Source organism: Anabrus simplex, chromosome 1 (genome assembly GCF_040414725.1).
Source record: "Anabrus simplex isolate iqAnaSimp1 chromosome 1, ASM4041472v1, whole genome shotgun sequence".
Lineage (NCBI taxonomy): Eukaryota > Metazoa > Arthropoda > Insecta > Orthoptera > Tettigoniidae > Anabrus > Anabrus simplex.
In genome coordinates this window covers 509,481,266-509,492,176 of record NC_090265.1, presented here as the reverse complement: position 1 = coordinate 509,492,176, position 10,911 = coordinate 509,481,266, and positions in this window count along the sequence as shown.

Here is a 10,911-nt window from a genome sequence, read left to right as displayed (position 1 = left end):
TTAAGTTTGATATTCTAAAAGAAATATAACCTTTTTAAAGTTTTAATTCAATTCTTGATATTGTAGTTAGACCCATTCAAACCCGCACTTTCTTTCACCTCTCTGCGTTCCGCAGATACCCCGGAAGAATTATTATTATTATTATTATTATTATTAAAATATAAGGAAGCACGTGTGATGTACCCTCGTTAATCTTCCTTTCAAACTTAAAGTTGGTTACTAAGATTTTCTACCAGTTAAATTTAATCTCTTCCCTTCGGCCTTATTTTATTTCATTTTTCGTAACTTAAGTCACCGAGTAATATGGATTTGCCCGTGGTTCGCCGGGCCTTATGCCCAAGGTAATGTACATTTATTTCTGGACTGCTTGGGTTTTGCCTCCATTCATTTTGATTTCCGGCCTTTTGTACATTTAACCTTGTTCTTTCTTCACTTTTGTGGCCATGTAGAGTGGGTCTTCTGCCCCTGTTTACGATGGATTTCTAGATGCCTTTTTTTGTGTACTCCCCTATCGTGTAAATAACGAGTGTAAGAACTGTTTTTCAAGCAACGCGTTGTTGCTTTTTCACATGTTAATTTAATCTACTTGCCCATTTGAGGGCATCTTGTAAATGCATGTAAATTGTATTACTGGGTTCGAGACCCTTGTAAACCTTTGTAAATTGAACTCCAGGGTTTGACACACGGTTTGTAAATTGTGTTAGATGTTACGGCTTCTTTCATGAGTGGTATTAAGTATACCTATGCCAAATTGTACGGGCTAACCTGTCCCCATGCGTAATAACTTGTAGTAGGCTGGAAACTCTGGTTATAAATTGTAAGGTGTCGGAGTTTCTGTGCTCATCAATTGGTAATTATCCCAAGCCTCTGAGCTCCTTCTTGTAAATAATATTTAGCCTTTGAGCTCCTTTGGTACAAACCGATTCAGAGCTGACGGGCTCTCCCTGTGGTGATTTATAGTCACAGTATTGTAAAATTTGTGATGCTTTTCGCTTAATTTGTTGTTGTCTGAGCTTCCTACTCTCTTTCCTTTTACCTTTAATATTGCTGTTAAACAATTTATGCTGTCGGGGGAACGAAAATATGAATTTCTTAAATTTTATTAAGTTTTCTCATACTTCGATTTACGCTTTGTCTAGCCATTCACCCCTCACGCTTCCTTCCCTCTGCGAACAACGAATAAGTCCGTAACACTTATTATAGAGGGACTCGATAAGTTCGACTCCTTGGCTTAATGGTCAGCATAGTCGCCTTCGGTTCACAGATCTCCGGGTTCGATTCCCGGTCGTGTCGATGTTTTAACTTCTTATGGTTAATTCATGCCTTTGCTGGCGAGATGTAGTGTTTACAGTGCACTATGTCTTCTGGTATGAGCTGAAATAAATTTGTTACTTTCATTGACCTGTCTCAGTCTCATTCTTGGCTTTGACAATATGAAGGTGACCGAGGTATGAGCAACGCTAGTAATACAATTCCTTATGTAGCCAGTCCCTGTTATGAATGGTGTAAAAATATCACTCATAGGGTCGGTTGGTGCATGCATTTCAGTGGGCTTGGCAGACTACTATGTAATGGCAACTTCTGGCTCAGTGAGAAAAGCAACGGGAAATTACCTCACTCTTCATTTGTCTAGTATGCCTCTTCAGTGACTTCTAGGCTGTCTGTGACAGCTGTCGGCGGAACTGTGGAGGATCAGACCAGCCTTTGGTCTGAATACCGAACATACACCTGTAACTCGGTGACTGGATGTTAGTGTTGTATACAGCTTCGACACACTGCAGTACTAACGATCACATCCCTCTACATATGGTTGGCGTCAGGAAGGGCATCAGCCGTAAAGCGAAGTCAAATCGCCAGAAAGTGCCAACCTCAAGAAATAGGGGAGGAAGAAGAAGGAAAAAGGAAGAAGAAGAAGATCAAGATTGAAACACTTGATAAGTGAGTGGCATCACTAGTTTCTTATCAAGACGGCTTCAATTGGAATTTCGGCCAGTGCGTTTGGTATGTTTGAAATATGACGTTCCTGTGGTACGAATACCACGGAAAGAGGTCCTGTGACCATGATCACAAATCAACAGTCACGTAACGTAGTAGCAGTAATATGTAACGTTTAATGTACAGGGTAAGTTAGTTGGTTTGATGGAACTCTTTTGTCGAAAAAAGGATATAGGAAGCATGGTTTTGTCACCACAGTTGAGTGCCCATTACCTTTTGGCCGATGTTTCAGTAGGAGTCATTTGTAACAGGACAACTGCTCGCTTGAGTAAACAAGGCCACGGTGCTAACAGTCATTATTGTCCATCTCTTCTTCGTCAGTAGCGTCGTTTTGGCATGGCGTTGACCAAGTACATTTGACATTTGTCGACTGGTAATCATTAGGAAGATGAATACTGGCATTCTGCGAGTCGGGGCGTGGTATATTAGAAGTTTGAATCGTTATGGTACGTTAGACAATCTGAAAAGGGGAGTGGATTTGTTGAAGTTATATGTAATTGGTACAGGTGAAGTACGTTGGCAAGAAGAGCAGGAGTTTTGGTCAGGCGACTACAGAATTATCAACACAAAATCAAACTGGGGAGATGGAGGAGTTGGTTTAACAGTGAATAATAAAATAAGGCAGCGAGTAAGCTACTACGATCAGTATAGTGAACGAAATATTGTTGTCACGATAGTCACCAAGCCAATCTCCACCACAATAGTGTAGGTCTGTGTGCCTATTAGTTCAGCAGATGACAAATAAATCGAACGAATATATGAAGAGAGAGATGTTTTAATACAATATCTGAAAGGTGACGAACCGAGCGAGTTGGTCGTGCGGATAAGGGCGCCCACCTGTCAGCTTGCATTCGGAAGATAGTGGGTTCGAGCCCCACTGTCGACAGCTTTGAAGATGGTGTTCCGTGGTTTCCCATTTTCACACCAGCTAAATGCTGGGGCTATATATTATTTAAGACCACGTATGCTTCCTTCCCGGTCCAGTCCTAACCCTTTCCTGTCCCATCGTCGCCATAAGACCTATCTGTGTCGGTGTCGGTGCGACGTAAAGCCAGTAGGAAAAAAACGTGGGTTCTGTCCACAACTTGGTGGTCATGAAATTTGATCTGGAGTTGAAGGAAGAAATTGAAGAAAGAAAGGATTGTAAGAATATGGAATCTAGATAAGTTGAAAGAAAAGAGTGTGAGGGGTTGTTTCAAGCAACTTGTTGCACAAGGACTGAATGAAAAGAACTGAAGGAAACAATAGATGAAGAGTGGACAGTTGTGAAGAATGAGATCAGTAGGGCTGCAGGGCTGTTGAAGGTGGGTAAGATAAAGTAAGAATCCATGGATAACTCCGGAGATATTATACCTGATGACGAACGGCGAAAATACAAGAATGTCAAATATGAGGAGGACAGAAAGAAATACAGGCGATTCGAGAGTGACATTGATAGAAAGCGCAGGACAGCTAAGTAAGAATGGCTCAAAGAGAAGTGCAAGGATGTTGAAGGTTATATGGTTGTAGGAAAGGCAGATGCTGTATAGAGGAAAAACAAGGAAACGTTTGGAGAAAGAAAACTAGGTGTATGCATATTAAGAGATGGAAAACCACTTCTAGGGAAAGAAGACAAGGCTGATATATGGCAGGAACATATTGTTACTAGCCAGCCCTGTGATATCCCCTTCTTGGAAGGGACTAGTGAGTCAGCCGACCGGGGAGCTAACCCTTGCCTGTCGTAACAGGTGACTAAAAGGGGCCTCAGGGGCTCCAAACTTGGGAGCGTAGGTTGGTGACCACGGGGCCCTTAGCTAAGTACTGCCATTGCGTCCAATTACTTGTGCCAGGCTCCTCGCTTTCATCTATTCTATCATACCTCCCTTGGTCAGCTCTTGTTCTTTACGACCCTAACGGTACTAGGCTGCTAATCCTTAGGGAGTCTTTCATTTTCATGGCTCTTTTCTTCCTTTGGCCGATATGTTCACTTTTCGAAGTGTCGGATCCCTTCCATTTTTTTCTCTCTGGTTAGTATTATATAGAGGACGGTTGCTTAGTTGTACTTCTTCTTTAATCGGTAATCACCACCACCACCACCACCACCACCACCACCACCACCACCACCACCACCACCACCACCACCACCACTTAAAGGTCAGAGGCGCAGAACTAAACGAAATCTCAGAGCTAGTTGCGAAAAGAGGGCTTTGAGGAGACATAGTTAATTCACAGAGGATTGTAGGCTGAACGGTGAAGTGCATAACCGTCTATAATGAAGATATGTGTATGTATTTTATTGATGCTTGTACGTTGGTGAAACCATGGTACTGTATTTTCTTCATTACCTGATGAAGGCCTAGACAATTTTAAGACTTGTGTGGTGGTAAACATTGTTTGTGTACATTGTAATGAAACTACCACCTCGGCGACAGCCCTAAATGCAGATCGCTGATGATTGATTGATTGATTGATTGATTGATTGATTGATTGATTGATTGATTGATTGATTGATTGTCTTCTTTCATGTACATATCCATTCTCTGAAGGAAAGGTCAGTTTCATCTGCTTCTCCTGTTGTCATTTATAATGGTTGTAGTGTGTTCAATATATTGATTAATTTGCAATTCAATAAACTTAAAATGTCATCATTATATTGTTTTTATTGGTTGATAAGGTTATGTTAGTGTTTCTCCCACAGAATACAAAGCACTCAAAGCTCCTCATTCCAAACTGAACACACAGTGTCATAGTATGCGACATTGTGGTCCTGTTTCCAGTGACAAAGTTTTTCAGCTTATGGGTTTTCGAATTTAGCGAGCTGGCCGCGGTGATAGGTATGAGAAATTTAGCTTGCAAAGTACCTCCTGATATGAACACTTTCGTTTTGTTATTTAGGATATCCCGCGTCCCCACACGTTTCTTAGTATTTTAACGTATTGAATAATATATTGAATTTCGTTTCATCATGTGTACGAAAGTCTGAAAATGCAAAGTAATCAATCAGTCACTACTGATCTGCATTTAGGGCAGTCGCCCAAGTGGCAGATTCCCTGTCTGTTATTTTCCTAGCCTTTTCTTAAATGATTGCAAAGAAATTGGAAATTTATTGAACATCTCCCTTGGTAAGTTATTCCAGTCCCTAACTCCCCTTCCTATAAACGAATATTTGTCCCAATTTGTCCTCTTGAATTCCAACTTTATCTTCATATTGTGATCTTTCCTACTTTTAAAAACACCACTCAAACTTATTCGTCTACTGATGTCCTCCCACGCCATCTCTCCACTGACAGCTCGGAACATACCACTTAGTCGAGCAGCTCGTCTCCTTTCTCCCAAGTCTTCCCAGCCCAAACTTTGCAACATTTTTGTAACGCTACTCTTTTGTCGGAAATCGCCCAGAACAAATCGAGCTGCTTTTCTTTGGATTTTTTCCAGTTCTTGAATCAAGTAATCCTGGTGAAGGTGCCATACACTGGAACCATACTCCAGTTGGGGTCTTACCAGAGACTTATATGCCCTCTCTTTTACATCCTTACTGAATGAATGAAAACCTACAACCTGTTTTCCAGTCGATGACCGGGTCAGGGATGTAATGATTGAAGCATATATAGGCTAATAGTACGATGGGGTCGCCACTCCCAAAGTGATTTATTAATGAGTGATAGATGCTATGAAATGAGAATGGAGAGTGTTGCTGGAATGAAAGACGACAGGGAAAACCGGAGTACCCGGAGAAAAACCTGTCCTGCCTCCGCTCACAAATCTCACATGGAGTTACCGTGATTTGAACCTCGGTATCCAGCGGTGAGAGGCCGACGCGCTGCCGTCTGAGCCACGGAGGCTCCTTACATCCTTACTACAACCCCTAAATACCTTCATAACCATGTGCATAGATCTGTACCCTTTATTTACAATCATATTTATGTGATTACCCCAATGAAGATCTTATATTAATACGTAGATATTTACAATGATCCCCAAAGGGAACTTTCACACCATCAACGCAGTAATTAAAACTGAAAGGACTTTTCCTATTTGTGAAACTCACAACCTGACTTTTAACCCCGTTTATCATCTTGCCAATGCCTACTGTCCATCTCACAACATTATCCAGGTCATTTTGCAGTTGCTCACAATGTTGTAACTTATTTATTACTCTGTAGAGAATAACATCGTCTGCAAAAAGCCATATACCAGTAGTAAAATATATTGCGCAGTCATGCCATATTCATTATGAGAGAAAAAATGTAGACTATTACATGTTATTCAACATGTTAAAATATTGAGAAACGTGTGGGGAGGCGGGATATCCTATATAACAAAATGAAAGTTTTCATACCAGGAGGTACTTTGCAAGCTAAGATTCTCATACCTATAACCACGGCTAACGTGATGCGCCGCTTTCGCTAGCGCAGCAAGGTATCCATTCGGCCGTGTTTTCACTTAGCAGCCAGACCACTAGGAGCGTTGCGGTCATTTTTGTTTCCAAGCTCTAACATGGACTGTGCACTTCTGTTTATTAGCGTTCTGTGGTGTATGGCGCGAAGGAGTGATACAGTGACTCGCATAATTATTCGGACAGGCATGATTTATTATATTTTCCTTTGTATTAGTGATTTCAGATTTTAGTAATATTAAAGCACTGATATTAATTAAATAAGTTTCTGTAAGGAATATAAAAACTAAACGTCCATCATCCTTCTAAAGAACGCCAATGAGAATATAATAATTTGAAAACAAAATCAAAACCAATATTGCACAAAATTATTCGGACACTTTTAATTACTTCCCTGAGTCGACTTGGCATGCTCTCTACTACTGTAATTTCCGGGTGTAATCGGGAGATATCTTTTGCCAATCTTCTTGAAGTCGGTTTTTCAGCTGTTCTCTAGATGTGATTGTTGTTTTTCTTATTTCTTTATCAAGTTTGTCCCGAAGCTTCTCAATCACATTCAAGTATGGTGATTGAGGGGGAGGATGAAGCACCTTTAGACAGTTAAACAATAACCACATCCTTACATTCCAGACCATATGCATTGGGTCGTTATTTTGATAAAACTTAATGCTCACCAATCCCCATTTTTTCGGCACTCTTTTGTTTAATTGTCTCTCAGTATTCTAGGGCATTGAAAGTGGCCCATTTTACTCTCAGTAAAAACCAATTCACCAGCTTATTCGCCGACATGTACCCCACACCATTACATGTCCACCGCCATGCTTTACAGTTGCTTTCAGATTTTTCTCTTGACGCCGCCAAACTGTTATCCTTCCATCAGACTGTACAATGTTAAATTTACTCTCATCAGCATATATAACGTCATTCCACCACTCATTGTATTCTCTAACATGCTCTTTGGCAAACAGCATTCTCTTTCTTCGATTTATTTGATTTATGAAGGGTTTCCTTCTTACAATACGGCCAGAAAGTTACCTCTTCTAAGCAATCTCAGTGTTGTTTCGGGATGCACTTTTCTTCCGGTGTCTGCGGCAATCTCCGTAACGAGTTTTGGAGCACTTGGCTTGGGTTCCTTTTATATTTTATTTTTTTATTTTCTGATGATATAACACACTTCTCTCACAAAAAAAGTTCTTGGACGTCCCGTATGCGGTAAATGTTTAATCCTATCTTCCTCCCGAAATCTTGTGATATTAGATACTGTACTTTTCTTCATTTGAAACATTTCAACAATTTTACGACAACTCTTACCTTTAGCGTGGTGAAAAATTACTAGCTGCCGCTGTTCGATTGTGCTCTCTCTTCCTCTGCTGTCCATTTTCAGTTAAGTTGTACACAGCACTCTAATTGAATGTCTATGTTCACACTGTTCGTGGCTCTTCTACACACGACCTCTGGACGGCAACTGACTTGTGTCCGAATAATGTTGTTAAGCACGCTAACTGCGTTCTGAGGTTCCAGGGTGATTGGTTTTCTCCTGTTTTCTAAAAGTACACATTTCAACGCCGTGTTAATCCGTCAAACTGGGTTCTGTCAGAAACTAGTTTGCGTGTATAATATTTTCTCTGAACCATAGGACCAATGTGTAACAAAGGCTATAATTAACGTGTCCGAACAATTATGTGAGCCACTGTAGGTCCTTTTAAATGGGGCCGTTATTGCGAATAGGCACGTTCGATGTTAAGAGAAGAATTAGATACTAATATTTGAAGAAGCACGAAAATCTTATTTAGCAGCAAGATGGTGCTCCACCGCAGTACGGATGAAACATCCGTGAATTTTTGAATGACCGTTTTGAAGAGGGGTTAGGAAGGGGGTGCTTGAAACAATTGGTCGCTGAGTTCACCGGACCTCGTGCAAGGTTTTTTTTTCTCAATATAGGGAATATTGGAGTACAACGTTTTTTCGCCACAAAGCCATTAAACCTACGGCGTGTAAGGGATTTGATTGAACAAGATTCTGAAAACATGTTCGGTAGTAACGGGGACTTGTGAGACAAGATATGTAGCTCAGTGTTTGAACGATGTCTTAAATGTTTTAATAACAATGAAGGCCATTTTGAACATTTCCAGGACAACTTTTTTAAAGAAACAATTAATGCTACACTACGCTATACCATACTATGCATTTTGCGTTAACTGACTTACATCGCTCCATTCGCTCCTGTGTTGTATCATCGCCCTCTAGTATACTGGTTGTATAGAGGCTATTTTGCATCGTTTACTAGATATTATAGCTCCGTTCGTTTTTAAGTTCCCTTGTGAAAATTGATTTTCCCCTTACTATTAGAGAGAATTGTATTTTTTCCGTCTTCAATGAGAACTCATATGTTAAAAATGTAAAGCTGTTATATGTAACTCTTATCATTATCGTCTTAGGCATGTTGTCGATGATGATGATTATTATTATTATTTTCATATTATTCATATTATATTCATATTCATAATTACGTCAGTTTTCATGCTCAGCGAGAAATTAAGAAAATAAACACTCACTCAGTTTAATGTTTTATATTTCTGCCTTTATTTTGATATACGCATTACTATAGCCATGTTCTTCGGTGCTTCCTTTGTGTAAATAATTCAGCTCTCTTCTTGAAATTTACTATTACTTGTCGAACTGAAGTGAAACCACGCTATAATAATACACAGAAGCAAATATATTACATATGCATATGCCGTAAGTCAATAAGAATACAAAAAGGCTAAGTCTGCAAACCGTACCAAAGTCGTGACAAGACAAGACAAGGTTAGGTTAGGTTAGGTTAGGTTAGGTTAGGTTGATAGCGAAATTTCCTTCCATTTCAACTGAATTGATTTTTATAGATGAGGTAACGTTGATTTCTTTTTCGGAGGAGTTCTTGCAGACATTTTCTTGCTTCTTATACATCCTCGTTGAATTCTATACATACCAAATGGACGAAATAAGACCGTATTCATAAAATGCTGCGTTCGTCACTTAACACAAACTACGTTATTAAAGGCATTATTCGAACATGCAATATTTCTACTTACCAAAGAGATTTACAATCCTACAGACAAAGAAAATGTGCTTTACTTACTCCCGCAAATGTGGCACTAGTGATTTTTGTAGTGACAATACCTATCGATACGTATAATTTCGCAAATCACGGAAAGATCATGACTACATAGTGCCAACCTGCAAGATTAACAGTAACTGTAAGACGTTACATCGGCAGGTAAGGTCTCTAAGCTGTATGGTTAGCGACACTGAATCGAACCCTACAGTTAGAAAATAACTATAAATCGCTATCTTCAGTATTAATAGGGGAGAAAGAGTAAGGTTGTACCCTTAATGTAAAAGCTTACATGGCAGGGACTACAGTGACACTTATCTCGCCTACTGAGCAGCCAGCTTACAGCCTTGAAACATGACATGTGTGGAGAAAATTATTAAGGAGGTAATCTAGGAACAGAAAATGATCGAATTACTGAATTATATTAAATAAACCTATTTACACTTCCAGTGATAAAGTTAATTAAATGTTTACGAAAACAAATTGCTTATTAGTTACATGCTCTTTTCGAGAAGATGATGTGGTGAAAATCTTTGTAAAATTATTTTGTGTATTAGAGAATACATTCAGGAATTCTACTGAAACATGATTTATTTGCTAAGAAATTCGTCATAGGCTTATATTGTAAAATGTATGAACAAAAACCAAACCCCATGGCGCAACAGCCCCGAAGGGCCATGGCCTACCAAGCGACCGCAGCTCAGCCCGCAGGCCTGCAGATTACGAGGTGTCGTGTGGTCAGCACGATGAATCCTTTCGGCCGTTATTGTTGGTTTTCTAGACTGGGGCCGTCATCTCACCGTCAGATAGCTCCTCAATCGTAATCACATAGGCTGAGTGGAAAATTTATGAAGGAAATTGTGAAATAGTTTCGGAAACACACCAAACATACAGTGCTTGATGTTGTTGCTGTTGTTTTTTGTTGATGGGTGATAACTGGGGTCAACGGAAAACGTGTCTAGCTTTACGGTCCATCATGAACTGTTTCTCCGTTAACTCTGTCCTGTAATGAATAAACTGCTTCTGAGGAAACGATAACTTACATTCTGAAGGACTTCTGTTGGAATAGTTAACAAGATGGATGTGACTGCTGATCACCTCTCTTAATATACGGCTTCCTGCTAAAATGTGTTCATGTTATTCTCTTAATAACTGACAGATATTGATACTGATTTTATACGTGTGTTTACCCAAATATGTGTGTGTGAAACTGTACAAGAGTTATAAATTATAAGTTACATTACATTTACTGTGCTTTGAAGCGAAAATTTAGCGGTTCGGAAGCCGGGGCTATCGGGTCTGACATGTCAATCTCCTGTTTGTATTTTTTGTCATTTTACTCTGTGAGCCACAATGTATGACAATTATTTTTATCTTCCATTGTTTTGAAATCCTCACCTTGTACATTTTTCTTCACTCCAAACATGCAATACACATGGATTTC